The sequence below is a fragment of the Camelus dromedarius genome, chromosome 13 (genome assembly GCF_036321535.1).
Source record: "Camelus dromedarius isolate mCamDro1 chromosome 13, mCamDro1.pat, whole genome shotgun sequence".
NCBI classification, from domain to species: Eukaryota; Metazoa; Chordata; class Mammalia; order Artiodactyla; family Camelidae; genus Camelus; species Camelus dromedarius.
In genome coordinates, this window is record NC_087448.1 from 66,203,846 (window position 1) to 66,223,142 (window position 19,297).

A 19,297-nucleotide genomic window follows, 5' to 3' on the forward strand; every position below is an offset into this window, starting at 1 on the left:
GTCCGTCCGGGCGAGGAAGGAAGGAGGGCGCGGGGCGCCGGGAGGGAGCCGCGCGGGGCCGAGGCTCCCACGCCTGAAGTCCCGAGGGACCGGGGGCCAAGGGCGCAGTAAGGGTGTGGGCGGGAGGCGGGCGGGCTCGGGAGGCGACGTGCGGGGGAGGGGAGACGAGGCCCTCCGCCCCCGCCCTCATCCCCGACCGCTAACGCCGCGTGTGGAGTTGGGCAGTGCGCGTTGCTAGACGCATCGCCTAGTTAACTGAGAATCTCTTTGAGGTCGAGATTGCATTTTTCGTAAGGGTAAACGAGGCCTAGGTGGGATGAGTGACTGGCCTGCAGTCGTCCAGCTAGTAGGACAAAAGTGGAACACAAGGCTTTTTTGCCAGTTTGTTTCTACTTTTTAAAGTCAGCGTTCGATAAAGCCTGCAATGTTCAGGACCTTGTGCTGAGGCTAAGAATGAACAGAAATGAACCTGGTTGGTGTGGTTCCTGGGCTACGGGAGTAGAGGAACTTGGGGGTGGGGGGGTTAACAACTAAGTATACATTCTGACATTTTGCGGCTCTTAAAACAATACCAAGGGCTGTACGTGAACTGTCTCATTTAATCCTTTCAATAAACTAATGAAGTGGGTACTACCATTACCTCAGTTTTATAGGCGCTAAAAGCAAGACATACAAGTTTAAGTAATTATGCCCAAGGATGCATAATCTGTTGTAGTCATAACACTATACTGAATTGCCTTCCAAATATAATGTGGCAAAGTGGACTCATGCTCTCGCACCGTGTGGTGGAGATAACTTCAGGAATTCTTGGGCTTACAGCCCAGGTATGAGTGAAATAGGTAGGAGACTATTTGAAAAAACATTGTGGGCAGGTTTGCTTACGCAAAAATAAAGTGGGGATGAAGGCTGATACTCAGAGAGTAAGGTAGCATGTAGTGTGAGATCAAGTTTAGGAGGTGGAAGCAAGCTTGTTACCGGGGCCTATTGTGTGCCAGGTTAAAGATAAGGCTTTATCTTTAAAAAAAAAAACAAAAACAAAAACAAAAAAAAAAACCATTGAAGGATTTTAAGGAGGTGATAAGGGTGTGTGTGTCTTGCATATCCATTGTCATGGTCCCACAACCTTGAACTCCTGGGATAATACAGACTGCCGGTATCCTGCACCGCTGTCCTTAGTGTTTCCTTCTCACTCTTCAGAATGTCTGTGTTTACCTTGAGATTTGAGCTTGAGTGTTTCATTTGCATATTTTTCCTTTCACTCAGTTCTGCCAAAGGGGAAATTTTAAAACTGCAGCTCTTCAAAAAAAAAGTCATTTTCATGTTTGTTGAGTACTCACAGTTCGGTCATTAAATCCTTGTTGAGCATTTGCTTAGTACTAGATTCTGGGGCTAAAGAGAAGAAAAGCCATTTCTCTGTGCTTGATACTTTAATTTTCCTGGGGAATAGACATGTACACAAATATTTAAAATGCCAGGTGGTCAGTGCCTGATAGAGAAAAGAGCTGGATCAGGAGGTGGCTGGGAACAGGGAAGAACGGCATTTGAGGAAGAGGAAACGTGGAAAGGCAGGAATTTGCAAAAGGGTACATTTGAAGAGTATTTCTGTGTGGATGGAGTTCTGGGTGAGTGGTTGGAACAAGGTGAGATGAGATGGGAGGGCTTGCTTGGGGCTAAAATGAAGGGCCCTTGTACTGTATGCTGAGGTTTTTAGATGTTTTCTCGAAGGAAACAGGAGATGATGGAGGTCTTGTCATAAAGACTTTTTTTTTTTAATTTTTTGAAGTATAGTCAATGTGTCAATTTCTGGTGTACAGCATAATATAAATGATTGGTATTTTAAAAAATGATGCAGCACAAGGGATGTATGAAATTGGGAGAAATGAGGAACCAGAATGCCATTTAGAGTGGTGCAGTAGGCTGAGGCAGAGGTGAAGAGATGAATGAAGGTAGCACAGTGTACTGGAGAGACTTCTAGAAGCAGTGAGAAGGAGGGATGAACCTGAGAAGTAGTAGAACACAAGAGGCAGCCGAGGAAGGGGAGCTGCCACGGAGACAAGAAACGGGCGAGAGGCAGACGGAGAAGCAAACTGCTGTCTTGGACTGCAGAGGGGAAGGAAGTGCTGAGAGGTTGAAAGGAAGTCGAAAGAGAGGCTAGAAAATGATTTTAAAGTAGCTTTTAAAAAATCACGAAGTCTTGAAAATAGGCCTATGGTGGCCAATGTGAAGGAACGCAAGGAGAAAAATCATATTTTGAGCAGTGCACACACCCATATTTATATCCTTTTTAAAAGTTCTGTTGCAGCATTAACTAATACAAAGCAGTGTTGAGTAGACTAAAGTAGTTTAAAGAATTAGATTTGATGCTAGAATGGTTTGATATGTTTGCTTAAGCTTTAGGTATGTTACATAGTTTGGAGGATAGAGTAATAATGCTAGTTGTCATCTGCTGTGTGTCAGGTCCTGTTCTTAGTTCTTTACGTGTGTCGTTTCAGTTAATCCTCGGTTACTCTATGAGGTAGGTACTACTGCGTCCACATTTTACAAAGTAATCTGGTTTGTTATGTGCGTTGAATGACAACAGGTGCCCCATTTTACTTCACTTTTCGTTATCTTCCTTGAATTCACCCTTAGGCCTCTCTGGCACAAATCCGTGTTGACTGTATGTTATTGAACATAGAAAAAACTCCCATGGAGAATGCAGGCTGGTATTGAAACAGGGGTGAGGAGCAGGTGAATGAGGACAGCCAGGCAGTAGCTGATGGTGCTAACTAGGAGATGTGAAAGCATGCTGAGTTGGAAAATTCCCAAGGCGTCAGTTGAATCCTCATCCCTCCAAAAGTAGAGAAAGGGCGGAGTAAAGCAGACGCGTGCACTTTCGCAGAAGAGGGAGTTGAGCGGTAATGGTAATGATCAGTAGCTGTCAGGAGCAAGAGGCAGTGGGTCAGGGAAAGTGTGAGAAGGAGTAGACACCACAGGACAAGCTTTGGAGGAAAGCAGCATCATTTACAAGAGAGCTAGGTTTCCATTAAGCTAAGTTGTGGAAAGAACTGGTAGCAAAGTGAAAAATACTGGGAAGTCTAGTTGCATGGTCCAGGGACATAGCGGCAGGGGCTTGTGAAAGCGGACAGGTGAGTTCAGGGGGCCAGGGGCTGAGCAGGTGACGGTAGCGGAGGAGTACCTGGGGTAGAGAGGTCAGGGTTCTCTCCCTTACGCCCCCATGCAGCCCATACACGCTGCACCACAGCCTTGAGCCCTCACTGTGCTGGCCTACTTCCACACCTCTGTTTCTCTCCCACAGGCTCCTGCAGTCAGGGCCAGTGTCTCACACATTATTGGATCTACATCTGCACAGAGAGAGCATCCAAAAAATGTTTATTAAATGAAAAGTAGGGGAGGGGAATGAATGGCTGGGGTTCCTAATAGGTAAGACAGACTAGATATGCCGATCCAAGATATTTGGACAAGTTTCCGGAAGCACCCTCCTGGGCTTGGAGCCCAAGCCTAAAGCGCAGCCCTGTAAGCCGAGTCCCTAAATCTCTATCTCGTTCCAGTTATGCCCTTTCCCCCAGGACTATACTCAGCAAAAATTGGCACTCCACCACGAAGTCGACAACTCTGTCATCCAGTCACATCAGGAGCCACAGAGTGTGTGTGTGTGTGTGTGTGTGTGTGTGTGTGTGTGGTGTGAGGTGCCCACTCTTCCCCTCCCCCGCCGGCTACAAATTCTGACCAGTCTTGCTTGGTCTTTTTTTCCTCCCAGTCTCTGAGGACAGTTCTCAGTCATATGGATTCTTTTGCTTTGAAATCAGAATGGGGGGATTTGGAGAGGGGCTAGTGGCAGGGTCAGTAGTGATGGTTTTCCCATAGAATTTAGGGTGGCAGAAGCATGAGAGCTCCCTGGTCTGAGAGAGATGAGAGGGGAAATAATTCAATCAGTGTAAAAAGTTTGTAAAACTTACTGTCTTCAAGGTACCTAATACTTAGTCGGTCATAAGACCGTCTAAGTTTCAGAAATTGCTCCCTTACAAGGTTTGGCAGGGGAGTTCATGTGAGGGGGTGGTACAAATCTCTACTAAAAAGAAAGCTCCTGTGTTTCAGAGGGCCTGAAAAGAATCTGCAAATTTTAAATAGTACATCCAACTCTTCTTTAAACTATCTTAATTCTTGTAGTGTTGGGAGAGTCTCAGTGTGCTTAATTTAAGATAAATCCTGTTCACACATCTTTCTTGGCAAGTCCCTTGTAAGTGTTAAGGGATGGAGGAATACATTACATCAGGTTTATCTGACAGACCCTTCTCTTTAACCCCGAGAGATGAGTGTTTCATATTTCATCTGAAATACTTTGCTGACTATGATTTCAGTTGGAGCTGCTTTTAAAAGAGTGTCCTCTGATTATGAAAAGCTGGGTTTTGAGAGTAAGTACTTACTAGACTCTTGAATCCAGGTGTTTTGTTTTACTGTTTTATATGTTCATTGCATCAGACACAGCAGAGGTTTAGCATTCCGTTTTCCATGCTTTCATAGCCCTATTTCGGGTCTGTGTTTTTAAGAAGTCGTTTATATTTTCAGCATAGAATCTTTATTCCTTTGCCAGTGGAGCATACAGTTTGTAGATTATATGCAATGAATTTTAAGTTCTAGACCTGTTTCTGTTACCCTTCATTTGCTGGCCCGCACGTAGGAGCATAGAGTCATTTTAATATTAACTAAAAAATGTAATTCAGAGTGCATATCTGCCAAAAGCACTGTACAGTGCCTCAGAGAGCTTGATACATCATACATGTCTGTCTGATGGTGTCTGTCCACATACTGTCTTCACATTCTGATGTCAGTATTCCCCTCCACTGCTGTGGGTAATTGAGAGGGGAAGTTTTTGTATTTTTGAAAATTCAAAAATGTATTCACTGAAGACCATGAAAGACTTAAGTAGAGAAAATTTGCATGTATTCAAAGTACACCAAAAGGGTTCCTCAAAAGCAATTTACTTTAATCTTACTTGGAATCAGTAAGGTGGTTTAGAATCTAAAAGCTGAAAAAGGCAGCCCAAGTCACTCTGATTGATGTATGATTGGGTTACTTGACTTTTTTGTTCTTCCTCCTGAAGGCAATGCATGCTCGTTGTAGAGAATTAGAAACCATCAAAAGGCAGAAAGGCGGGAGCCGAGAGCGGAGGTGACTGCGGTGCACGCGCTGGCTCTCAGGTGTTCTTCTGTCAGACAGAATGTATCTGCCTGTCGTTTGAGAGAAAATAGAGTGACTCCATTTCCTAAGTGAGCTGGGAAGTTTTCTCTTAGCTTTTTTCATGACTGTGTTGTTACTTAATAAAATATGTCATTCTGAAGCCTTAGAAAACACCCTTCCTCTCCTTCTTCAAGAATGGTGAGTTACACGTAGGCTGTTTAGTCAACATTTTTCATTCTGTCAGCATGGTTGGATGCCAAGTGGCTGTTCTGAGGGATTTTTGAAGGTACGTTTTTTTTTGATACTTTGCCAGGGAAATCATAACTCTTAAAATGCTCCATAGTCCTAACCATACAATTGGATTTATGGATAGATATTATGTTCCATGTTTTGTTGTTTTCTCACTGTTTTAGTGTCTGGGATTAACGCCAAAGGCTATTCAGCCTCACTCTATTTATTACATTAGAGTGTACAGCTAAGTTTACACAATGGAGTTTAGAGGGGGGAAAAGGACCTTGTTTGTTTATCATTCTACCTACGTGTCTTTACACCAGTGAGAAAGGAAAGTATTATTTCTCAAATAACTCAGTGAAATCTCCTGAGAAATCAGGCATCACACTTAACAGAATCAATTACCTGACGCCTGAGCCACAGGAACAGCTTCTTGCCTTCTTCCAGACCGTCTTCCATACGGCTGCCAAAAACGTTTTTTCCCCTAAAAGTCAAGTCTGTGGCTCTTCTCCCAAAAGCCCTCCACTTGCTCCTGGCTCCCACCCTCCAGGATTGACTCCAACTCTGTGGGATGGCAGACAGGCCTTTTGTGATCTGGCTGCCAACGTCATTCTTAAATCCTTTACTCTAGTCATGTTAAATTACTCGGAATTCTCTGAAAACGGCATTGCTTGCATGCCCCTGTCCTTTTATTCCTGCTCCCCCTCCTTCTGGAAGGCTCTAGGCACCATCGCACGCAGCATCACTTCCTCTATGAAGCCATTCCTGACTTGATCCTCAGCCCTGCTTTCCCCCTTCCAGGGAGAGTGGACCCTCCGTGCCCCATCACATTGACACACTTGTTCCGCAGCATCTGTAACACATTGTTGCACTTCCTGTGCCACAATTTTGTGGGCAATCTTTCCGGAGCTGATTATATCCTTTTGTAGTGCTCAGCTTCCTTTAGGAACATCATGGTAGCCTTTCAGCTGGCTGACCTGCCTCCACTCTCACCTGCTCCCTGATTCGCTCTCCATGTCATCCCCAGAGTCCTGTAAGATCAGTAAACAATAGCTGTATTTCAAAGGCTCAGTAGGGACTGGGTAAAATTAGCTTCAGGGTATAACTAGCACTGGGTCTAATTTATTTCCTATATCAAAATTGCCTAGACCCTAGCACCAGGGCTGTGAGAAATTACGTAAAGAATTAGATGTAGACAGCCAGAAAAGTCACAGAGCCAAAAAGATGCGGTTGCCAGACCTCAACCAGGGCTGCCAGAACTTGCATGGGTGGGATGTTCAGGGGTGTGTTACTGGGGCTTTCTTGTGGTCCTGGGTCAGAGTGGTAATGAAGTCAGGAAACCCTGTCCAGTGACCAGAAGTAGTAGCAATATTCTTTGTTTGGAGCTGAGAGGGATGTACAGTGTGGGAGCTACAAAGACCAGTAGATTCAGTCTTGTCAAAATATATTCCCCGAGGATCTGAAATTTCAAAATACTGTAGTTTGTATATGTTTACTTGGAATACAAAATAATTCCTTCCTTTACCACTATATTTATCAAAGAATTGTTTTGAGACATCATTTTAAAAAAGAATGACTGGGACATTGTGCTGTACACCAGAAATTGATATATTGTAACTGACTATACTTCAGTTTAAAAAAAAGAAAGAAATGTAAACTGATTCAGAAGGTGTAAATTTGTATTTCTGCCACAGTTAAAATTTTTGTTGACCTGATGGGTTAGAAGTGAGAGCTTACTGTCATTTTAGTTTGTGTCTTCCTGATTGCTGTTCAGATTAAGCAATTTTTCATGTTTATCATTTAGACTTGCTTTCCTGGAAATTCCTGTTCATACAGCCTTTGCTCACTTTTCTGTGGAGTTTTTCTTCTTCTTAAAAATTTGTAGGCATTTCTTGCATACTATGGATGTTAACCTCTGTCTTATACACTACAGATATTTCCCACAATCTTTTGTTTATGGTAATATTTTTCTTTTGTTTATAGTATCTTTGACCTAAACATTTATAATAAATGTCTCTTTGCCTTTACAACTCTGTGGCTTATTCCTTCAGTTGAAAATGTTTCCCCAACTACTAGTGTATAAGTTTATTCTCAAATTTTATTCTAAAATACTGTTTTTCACATTTTGTTTTTAATTCACTTATGAATATAGATTATGATTGGAGTCTGGTTTTATTTCCCTCTAGAGGCTATTTTAAAATCCTGTTTGTATTAAGATACGCTTTGAGACTTTCCATTCTTATGATCTAATTTTTTTCCAAATTTAACAAAATTTGGTAACATTTACTGTACATATATGTGCCAAATACTTTCCTAAGCACTTTACATATTTCAGCTCATTTAATCCTGGCAGCAACATTGTAGGTCAATTTTATTATTCCACGTGAACTTTAAAATGTTTTTATCAGATTAAAAAGAAACCGTTGGGATTATGATTAGAATCACTTTAGGTTTATACATTGATTTGGGGAGAATTAACATGTTTTATATACTTCAGTAATATTTTTATACATTTTGTCATATGTCTTAAACCTGTCTGGTCAAATTTAGCCTTAAGTCTTCTGCAGTTTTATCACTATTAGAAGTGGAATATGTAGGGGTTTTTTTCATTTTCACTTCTATCTGGCTGTTCCTGTAAGCACCCTTACTGATGCAGCGTGTATATTATTCAGCTTAGGGTAAATTATGCTGCAGTAGCAACCTGAAATTCTCATTAGCTTTAAACAATGTTTTATTCTTTTGTTTTTGTTCAACAATATCCAGTCCCTCTCTACTTCTAAGTATGCAAGATTTATACTTTCTTGTCTCTTAAAATGATACATAGCCATCGGACTCGTTCTGGCCAATGAAAATGTAAGTGGAAGTGATGTATTTCACTTTGCATGGAAGCACTCAGGAGCTGGAGAATGATTCTCCATGTTATCTCCCCTCCCATAGTGATTGTGGAAGTATGTGCTGATGTGGAAATACCAGAAGACCAATGTAGCTAGGATGTTGGGCTGTTGTATAGAAGACAGTTGCCTTGCAGGCCACCCAGGTGAAGGGTCTGTAGTTTCAAATTCAGAGATTTGAGGGAATTTAGTTTTTTTCCACTACAACATAACCTAGCCAATCCTGACTAATACAGCGTACATATTCTACATATTTTAACAAAAGTGTCGTGTGTGTGTGTATTCATTTATCCATATTGTTATATAGGACAGAGTTCTTTCATTTAAGTATGGGTCCACTGCTTTGGATGCCAAGTATCTTTCTTACATAAGCCACATTCGTAATGCATCCTATACAGTTTCCAGTGTGGATTTCTTTATTATGGAGCAAAAACTTAAAAATACTTGTAGAAAAATATAAATACAGAATCTTACAACTTCCCCTTCATCTTTTGTAATTGTCACGGCCAAACCAAAGCATTTTTTATAACTTACCTTTATTGAATCTTTCTAAAGCGGACAGCTTGTTTTCATAAAAGCAATTTATTCTGTTCATATTATTGTTGGATTCTGTAGTATTTATTTAAATTACTTGTTTATAGTAGCAGTACAACTGTCATAAACATGTTTCAGAGCAAACACAACTGGATATTAGTAAGTGTACAATTCAGCTGGTGAAAATGGAATACATGATTGTAAGGTCAGAACATTTAGCTTGCTGTGTAGGTAATAGTCTGAAGGTTTTACAGATGAAATTGAGAGCTTTGTAAGTCCCAAGAGTCATTTGGAAAGAAGGGAATTAAGCGAGCTTCAGTATTATGCTCTATATTTATATATGCATGTACTCTATTTGTATATGTGTGTGTCTCTGTTATATTGATCTTGTATCCAGCCACATTCTAGAATGTTCTTTTTAAAAGCATATCTTGGGGTTTCTACGTATGTAGTCATATTATCAGCAGAAGATAATTTCATCTCTTTCCCAAATTTATATTATTTCCTTTTCTTACTGCACTGTTATAACCTCCAAAACAATGCTGAGTAAGTGATGGTAATAGTGGGTCTCCCTGTCTTTTCCTTGATTTCAGCAGAAGTGTATTTAGTGTTTCACTCTTCAAGATAATGTCTGCTATCAGCTATTTGGGAAAGGTCCTTAGTATTTTAGGTGGTTACTTTCTGTGGCAGAGATAGGCTAGATACTCACTCAGCACTTTTCCTGTTCTCCTGAGAACACAGGTAGCTTACATTTTCCAGTCCCATTTGTGATAAGCTCAATCTGACTGAATTTTACCTGTGATTAAGTAAGCCCAATCTAACTGAATTTTGGTCAAAAGACTGTGGGTGGAAAAGATTTGCCATACTTCCAGTCCTAACTCTGAGCCTGCTGCATGGTTTTCCACGCTGCCTTCCCTTCTCTGACATTCAGATGCAGAGTACTGGGTCGAGAATTCTGAGGTCCTAGAGGATGGCAGAGCTACTGATGGAAAGATCGTGGATCTCTGAATAACTGCCTGTAGGAGACATGCATTGCTGACCCACACTGGATTATGATGTGATGAGAAATAACTCATTATGTGAAGCCACTGAGGTTTGGGGCTGTTTGTAAGATAAGCTAGCCTATGCTAATATTACATCCTCTATTAAGGTTATATGTAGAGTTTACATTTGAAGTGACTGCTCACCTTTTTCAAATGCCTTTTAATCATTTCTTTATATGAACATTTTTCCTCATTAACTTGCTTGTGTGGTCAATTATGTTGATAGATTTCTTAATATTGAACCAGCCCTGTATTCCTGGAATAACCCTGCTTGGTTGTAATGCATTTTTCTTTCGTTATTCTAAAATACTCTATTTCCCATAATTTTATTCAGAATTTTTTGCAGTGATAATCTTAAGTCAGGTCATTCTATTTTTTTTTAATTGTACTTTTTTAAAAAATCAGGTAGTCATATTAAGATTTTGCTGGCTTTATACAGTCAAATGTGTAGCTTTCAGGTTTTTTTCTATGGTTTATTTAGAATAATTTTTAAAACTTTGAGCTATCTGGTCCTGATATATGAAAAGAACTTTTAAATTATCCCCTTATCCTTACAGTTATACTCAATTTCTCTGTAACTTAAATATATTATTTAGTTTTTCTAATTTTTAACCTTTATAATAACAAAATCATAAAGTATATTCATCTGTGACTTCCAATTTTTACTCAGCAGTGTTTTTGGAATGCATCCATGTTGATATGCAGTTGATTCATTTTTATTGCTGTATAATATTTTATTGTGTAAACACCCTCATTTTAAAAAACCCACTCTACTGGGTTAATTAGATTGTTTCCAGTTTTTGCTAATATAAATAGTGGTAATATAATTTTTTGTGCATGTCTGCTGGTGCAAGAGTTTTTCTACCAGGAGTGGAATTGCTACATTGTAGAGCATACTCACAGCTACTGGATATTACCAAAATGTTAGCCAAACTAGTTGAAGTAATTTACACTCCAACAAATAAACTTCCCATTTCTCCACATTTTTGCCAGTATTTGGGCTGAATCAACTTTTGCATTTTTCTCAATCTGTTGGATACAAAATTGTATCTCATTGTGGTTATAATTTTCATTTTCATATCCACTTTTGAAATTGAGTGTATGTTCCCTATATTGGCTAATTCATGTTTTCTTTCCTGTGAAATGCCTGTTCATATCTTCTGTTCATTTGTCTATTAGTTTGTGTTTTTTAAAATTGATCAATAGGTCAGCTATAGGTTTTTGATACAGAAACACTTTTAAATTAACTATGATCAAATTTATTAACATTTTCCTTCAGAAATTTTCAAAGATTTACCTTTCATGTTTATGCCCCTAATGTAACTATAATTGTATATATATACACACAGATATATACACACACATATTGGCTGATGTAGGGATCCAGGTTCTTTCATTTTCCCCATGTGGATTATCCAACTCTTTTCATGCTGAGAAATCATCATTTTCTCCGCTCACTTGCAAGGCCAGCTTTGCTAAATACTCTGGGTTCTCTTTTCTGCTCCGTTGGTCAATCTGTCTATCTCTGTACAAGTTCTATGTTATCCTAATGTAACTATAGGTTTATGACATCTCAATATATGATAGGACGAGACTTTCTACTTCCTTCTTTAGAAGTAACTTGACTATCTTCGGCATGTTGCTCTTTTATTTTATTTGAGTTAGCTCAAGAGGTTATTTGGATTTTTATTGAATATAGAGTTTAGGGAAGATTGACAGCTTTAAGACAGAACTTCTCCACTCACTTTCTATATTATTTCTTAACCCCATAATTAAAACATTATTATTGTTGTTTTACAGTCAGTGGTTGTTTAGACTTACCATGTGTTTATCATTTTCTTTGCTGTTCTGGATCTCTGACCTTTTTTCTGGGATGAGTTTTCCTCATCCTAAAGTATACCTGTGGAAGTTTCTCTAATAAGTGATAATAAGCTCTCATTTTGTAGTTTGTCAGAAAATATTTATTTTGCCCTCATTTTTGAAAGATAGTTTTGCTGGGTATAGAAATTTAGGTTGTCCACTATTTTCTCTGCATTTTGAAGATACTGTTCCACTGCTTTCTGGAATTGTGTTGCTTTTGATAAGTATGGCCAAAGTCTGTTGTTCCTCTGAATCATCTGTATTTTTCTCTCTGAAAGCTTTTTAGATTTTCTCTTTGTCTACATTTGACTACAGTGTGTCTTGGTGTAAAGGCCTTTTTATATATCCTGCCTTGAATTTGTTGGGTATATTTCCATGATGAAACAGGAGAAGCACTCTTTAAAAAGTCACATCTACCCTTGTCTTTCCTTCCTCCCTCTGCCACCATCTCCTCTGAATGCAGTCATGAGATCTGGAGCTGTGAGAATCATCGTGAAATCATGAGGTTACAAGCACAAGAATGGAGAAATAGAAGGGAAGGAATCCATGTCCTTGAAAACCTCTCTGGACTTCACGCTATAAGAAGAAAATAATTGCTTTTTTTTTTTGCTTAATGTATACTCTTTATTCAGGTATTCTGTTACATCCAAAAATAATCTTAATCAAAACATGATCCTTTATTTCTCCTGTGAAGTGCAACAAACATTGTAACAGAGTAAGTGCTCAGAAATGTTTATCAAATGGCTGCTGATCATTTTGTATCATGGCCATTGAGAAATCTGTGTTTAGTCTTTGAAAATGTCTGAAAATTTTGATAAGTTTGATTTATTTAAGAATGTTTCTTTGTCAAAATAGGCATATGAAAAGATGTTCAACATAGCTACTAATCAGGGAAATGCAAATCAAAACCACAGTGAGGGATCACCTCACACCAGTCAGAATGGTTATCATTAAAAACAACACAAATAACAACTGTTGGTGAGGATGTGGAGAAAAAGGAACCCTCACACACTGTGGGTAGGAATGTAAATTGGTGAAGCTGCTGTGGAAAAACAGAATGGAGGTTTTTCAAAAAACTAAACATAGAACTATCAAATGACCCAGCAATTCCACTCCTGGGTATTTGTCTGAAAAAGACAAAAACACTAATTCAAAAAGATACATGCACCCCAGTGTTCATAGCAGCATTATTTACAATTGTCAAGGTATGGAAGCAACCTACATGTCCATCCACAGATGAATGGATAAAAAATGATGTGAGATATATATAGATATATATAGATATACACACACATATATATATACACATACATATACATATACACACAATAGAATACTATTCTGCAATAAAACATGAAATTTTGCCGTTTGCAACAACATGGATGGACTCGGAGGGTATTATGCTAAGTGAAGTAAGTCAGAGAAAGACAGAACTATATGATATCACCTATATGTGGAATCTAAAAAATACAACAAACTAATGAATAAAACAAAGAAGAAGCAGACTCACAGATATAGAGGACAAACTAGTGGTTACCAGTGAGGAGGGGCAGTATAGGGGTGGGGCCAAAAAAAAAGGATTACTATGGGATTATATGAAGTCATGTGTGTGAAGCTTTTGAAAATTGTGAAGCACTGTAGAATTTAAAGAATCTACCATTCAGTTAAAAAAAACCTATAGCTGACCTACAGTTCAATAAAAAGAAAAAAACTAATATTTATCAAATAACCACTAAAGTATCAGGTAGTGTTCCTTCCACTACACTGTAGCTTGTTAGACTTAACTAGTGTTTTAGGAAATAGAAACACAGTCTAAGATGTGTAAAATATACAACTCCTATGTGAGTAGGTTTGGTCTGTACCCACTGAGACAAATCATTCTTAGGGACGAGGAGATAAAACATGAAAATCAAGATTAATCAGAAGATCTGGCTTGAAGGAGTTGCAGATGTAAGTGGGGAGGAGGAGGGAGAGAGTGAGATGGAGGGAGGGAGTGAGAGGGACCAAAATAGCTGGTCCCCTTTATGCTTCTCTCCCAATCAGCTCAGCTGTCTTTTAAAAAGTAGACATGTCTTTTAAGGAGCAGTCTGCAAGTGAGCTGGGAACAGACATGCCATCGACTGACCTGTGGGAAGCTCTCTGCTGCTAACTGTCTTCTGTAGTTTGCAGAACGTGATTGTGTGCCACAGTAGGACATGTGCTAGCTCTCTATGGAAGCTCCCAAAGCATGTATTAACCTCCTTTCCCCATCACGTAGATGTACTTTCACAGAACTTAAAGAGCTGGGCAACTGCAAAAACCAAATATATTTGAAAAGTTTGTTTCTCTAGTTGAACGCTGCTAGATTTTCCCCTCATCCAGTATAGGGAATCCATTTCAGGTTCTGCATAGAAAGAGAACTTCCAATGGCCAGGGTAGTCACTGTAGACTTAGTGCTGTTTGTATAATGAAGATATGGAGATACAGAATTCTGCAGTCTGGCGTGGGATGTGAGAGCTGGTTCTACAGTTGACAAGATTCCCTCCCATCCTCATGAGAGGTGTGTGAGTACCAGGATTCTCCGGGTCCACCCACCTCATGATCCCTGATTGGCAAAGCCCAGCCTTTTTTTTTTTTTTTTTTTTTTTGTCTTTTTTTATTTTGGTATAGTTGATTTACAGGGTTGTGGTAGTTTCTGGTGTACAGCATAGTGATTCAGTCATATATACATTAAACAGTAGGACTTTGTTTATCTGTTTTATATATAGTAGTTTGTATCTACTAATCCCAAACTCCTAATTTATCTTTTCCCCTCTTCCTTTCCCCTTTGGTAACTGTGAGTTTGTTTTCTGTGTCTGTGAGTCTTTCTGTTTGTAAATAACTTACATTTGTCTCATTTTTTTTAGATTTCACATATAAGTGATATCATGTGATATTTCTTTCTCTACCTGATTTACTTCATTTAATATGATTATCTCTAGGTCTGTCCATGTTGCTACAAGTGGCATTGTTTCATTCTTTTTTATGGCTGAGTAGTATTCCACTATATATATCACAACTGTTTTATCCAATCATCTGTGGATGGACATTTAGGTTGCATGGTCTTGATAGTCCAGCCTTCTTAATGGGTCAAAATGTCGCACACATTTTTAAATGATCAAAGTGGTCACATGTTAAAATAGGAGAAACAGGAGTCCAGCCAAACATTCCTCAAGCAGTTGTTTCTGTCCTGCAGAGGGTTGCAGCTTGACCTGCTAGGGAGGAGAATGGTTGCCCATGGGGTGTTTGGATTTCCTTCTATTTCCACTATGTCCTGGTCATTAAAATGGGGGATCTCCATAGAGTTAAAGGTTATTTTACACAGGAAGCACATTCAGTATTAGTACAACAAATGTTTTCCTTTCTCCAGCCCTGGAAGAACTCTACTCAGAGGGAGTCGTGATAAACCAGAGCGTCAGCCCTTTCCGCTCGGACACCAATAAGTCTTGCACTTCAAAATTGCTGACCTAAAAAGGATACTTGAGAAGGAGCATGTCTTTTTTTTTTCCTCAAAGAAAGCAACACCAGAAGCAGTCTGACTTCCTTGTTCACTTCAATGCATGCAAAAAAGAAAAGTGAGTCACTCTGAGTTTCTAACTTTAGTGTATAGAAACAAAGCCCTGAATCGTATAACTTGCCAGGGAAGACCTAGATAAAGTCTGTCTAGATCATGTTCATGTTGGGAGAGTCTGAAATTCTATTTTTGTGGTAGAGTTATGGGATTGGAGCTGCAACTGTCTACTCACCAGTAATTTTGCAGATCAATATGTGACTGTAAAAAACACTCCAGTAGAGAATTGGCAGGGCCATCTCATAGCACAGTCTCCCTTTACTGGGTCAGCCACACTCAGGCCAAAGCTTCTTCAAATGCAGAATTGAAAAAGGAACTGAAGTTAACATTAGGAAAAGCATTGTGGATTCCGTCCAAATATTAATGCTAATCATGCTGTGGATGAAATGAGGTTTTTTTTTTTAAAGTCACTTATTCAGTCAATTGGAAACTAAATACAAATCTGTGTATGAAACATACTTAGTAGATAGCATCCAAGCTCCAGTCTTTCTGCAAACTAAGACAACTCTCTTGGAATGCTGATACTACAGAGCAAGTCTACCCCAAATAATTAGTCCTGCTTCCTCCCTTGTAAAACTGCTAGTCCCTGACCCCATCTCAGTACTTTCATTATCTCTCGTAAATGTGAACTACCTTTCTAGCTGTTCTGATGGATGCTTAATTGTAAAATGTCAGTCAACAATCCCCAGCAGTTATTGGTAACAATACCATGAAGTGATTTTTAAAACAATAGTAACTGAGCTTCTTCATTCCACTGTTCTGCCATCCTGCCTCCCGTTAAAGTAGACTGAGCGAAACAAAGTAATTTGCTGATTCAGTGCATTCCAAAACCATGATTTGGGGGAGTACCTGGTGTTTAGAATATTTGCATTACTGCTCTCCCAACCATGAGAGGTTTTTTGTTTTGTTTTGTTTTCTGTAAGATTTCCTGAAGTCATGGGATATTGTTTCTCACATACTGCAGTTCAGTTCAGTCCCATGCAGAGTTTTGAAGAAAGATTGGGTCAGCAAACCCCTCTTCAGCCTGAATATTCTGTCTTGTGTGCCTTTATCAGGGACACTGTCTTTGCTTCAGGACCTTCTTCCTTCTTCCACCCCTCACAGCATGAGCCTGTAGACTGCTCACTGATGAGCATTCTACCAGGCACTTCCAGATCATTCCATGAGATTATAGCAGGAAGGATCCGAGGTGAAAAGAGAGGTGATGTGAGACCTCCCTCAACTGCTGCCTCACATCTTTTCGGTTCCTGGTCATTGATTCAAGGTCTTGGACACATCTCCTTCCTTATGATAATGACGGTCATCATAGAACACCAGGCCCCAAGCTGAGCCCCTGGCTTGTGTTCAGACCCTTCAAATTAAGTACCATTAATATTTGCCATTTTACAAATGAGCAAATTAAGACTTAGAAACCTTGACTGACTCGCCCAGATCTCACAAGCCAGTGGCAGAATCGGTTGGTTGGATTCTAGAGCTCCAGGTTTTAACTGTTTTGCTATACTTACTGGGTAGAAAATTTGGCAACGATACCATAAGAAACCAGAAATCACAATCTAGCCACATGCAAAATAAATGCTGAAAGCATTCACGAGAAGCAGCCAACGTATTTTGAAGCTGCTTGGAGGGGGCGCACAAGATAAATGGAAAGAACTGTTGTTTCTCTTTGAACAGTATTTTTGCAGCAACTGTTGGGGCTTATATAACTGCCTATGGAAACATCCAGATATTGCACCATCCAAAGTGGCTCAGGCTGATTACAACGGCCCCGGAAAAGGGGGGACCACATTATACAAACCCATCTCTTAAAGGCCACCACCAGTTGAACCAAGAATGTATTTCCATCATACCCTCTACTGGCATGTCAGCCCATAACTGACTTGACTAGCATCACTGACTTAAAGAAAGCCCGAATCTGTAGGTACCTGGGGGGAAAAGGTTTTCATGCTCCAGAAGCCCATTTCTTTTCTTCTTTATTAAAGGCAGCATTAAAAGCAACACAACGTGAGAGGTGCGTCGCACTGGGAAGCAGTTGCCTTCCCTGATGGATACAGAAGGCCGCGCAGTTAGTTCCTGCTCAGTACTGCACTTTGATTGGATCTTACCCATACACAGAAGTAAAGGAAAGCCCAAAGTATTGTCTCTTTCTCTCATCATTTTAAAAAAGATTGAAAGACATACTCCCCCAAATGCCAATGGCTTGATTCATGTACTGTCTTCAATCACATCTCAGCATTCCATTCTAAACATGAAATATGTATTTTTAGTGTCCCTAAGTAAATGTTCCAGCGCTCCAACTATGAGGGGTGGGAATCCTTTATCTCGGTGGGGGTTGGACAGTGAAGACTTCTCCCACCCTCCTTCAAATAGCCACCGAATCCCTTAAAGTGAAAGTACTGTTACTTGTCTTTAGCAAATAAAACAAACAACAACCCTTTGATCTTTAGGAAGCCCTTTCTTGTTAAGGTAACATTCTGTCTGACTTTTATGTTTCAGCATTCATTGTATATTTAATTATTTGTAAAAGTTTTGTTTTAAACGATTATACTTTTTCATAACTTAAGATAAACATAGGCATGCTTTGTTAAAGATTAAAAATAAATCTCACACGAAGCTGCAAAACATGGCAAACATAATACTACATGGGGTCGGTATGTTCCAAAACACGGTTCTCCAGGGGCCCCTCCAAACACACCGCTTCATTAGGACTCTTGTTCTGAAAAGTTTCAGGAAGCCCCTGACTCTCACCCACCCTTTCCTGAAACTGGTGAAAGTATGAAAAAAAAGAAAAAGAAAGAAAATTGCCACTGAAGTGAAAAAAGGAGAATCTCAACACATCTGGGAGGCATGTTTTGTCTTTTTTTTAGATTGTTACTGTGCTCAAAAATACCTTGATGCTAATCTTGTAATAGCTTTCAGACAGGGAACGCACTGGGATAGCGATTATAAACACAAGGTCGTTGACAGTGTTCAATAGATACGTTATCAAATGACTGTTGTTAATTCAGCTGGAGAATAATTCCTAGATCTTATTACATGGAAAACATCATCTCACTCCAACCTGTTCAAATTTGACTATAACTTTATGAATAAGGGTTCCCTTTTGGAAATATCCAAATAGAGCTAAAAAAAAATAAAAAATAAAAATAAAAAAATAAAAAAAACAGATGTTCCTTGGCGGCTCACTATTCAGGCTTATTCCCCAGAATCTTTGAGTGTTCACTAACTCTTCCATTTTATTCTTTCTTTTGATTCCAATACATTTCCTCTTTCTGCGGTCGGGAGAGTCGACTCCACTCGTGGATTTGGGGCTAGGAGGTCTGAAATGCTAATGCAGTTCTTGAAGCAGACGGTAGGTGGAGTTGAAAAGCCATACCTCTCAGCCAGTCCTTTCTGGAAGACCCTAATCAGAAGTGTGAGAAGACTGATGTAATGGGACACAGGAGAAAATGCTGCCCGGAGAGGGGAGAGAAAGAGCAAGAGAGACAGGAACCAGAAAACGAGGGTGTCTACTCCTGGCTCAGACACCCACGTTTGTGGCTAGGATCCAGCTTCCGTAATTCCACATGGAAAACCCTTCTACTCCAATTGAAGAAATCAAATATCTAGACCCGATGAACACTTTGCAGAAGGATTTTACTTACTCAGTGCCCATGATGTGACATCTTCTAATAGGCCATTGCCATTGGCTAAAGCTAAACAAAGATGTACACATGTGAATTCAATAAAGTATTAAAAGTGGGGTTTTTTTTTTATAAGTTTAGAATTACAAGAGTCCTTTACTGATCTATCCTATCCTCAGATTCCTGGAAGGGAGTATTTCCCACTGGGGACAGTGAAGCAGGAAGGTTTGCTAGGGTTTCTCTAAGTGAACAGTCAGGAAGTGTATTGCCCAAAGATGTCAGCCCAAGCTACGACTCTGTACTTAGCTCGGAGTGGAATGTGATAGACCGTCAGAAAGGAATGCGATC

General features: G+C 39.6%; 1 long non-coding RNA gene across 9 annotated transcripts; it reads left to right on the forward strand.

Annotated features, from left to right (window-relative positions):
- Position 1: 1 nt before the first annotated feature.
- LOC105086585 (uncharacterized) lies at positions 2-19,068 on the forward strand. 9 transcript variants are annotated; one of them, XR_010383692.1, is made up of 5 exons: positions 2-107; positions 9,769-9,930; positions 12,204-12,455; positions 15,129-15,333; positions 17,309-19,068. It is a non-coding gene; the product is annotated as an uncharacterized LOC105086585 (long non-coding RNA). The 9 variants fall into 9 exon arrangements; XR_004141094.2 differs by lacking the exon at positions 9,769-9,930; XR_010383693.1 differs by lacking the exons at positions 2-107; positions 9,769-9,930 and adding an exon at positions 134-472.
- The last annotated feature ends 229 nt before the right edge of the window (positions 19,069-19,297 follow it).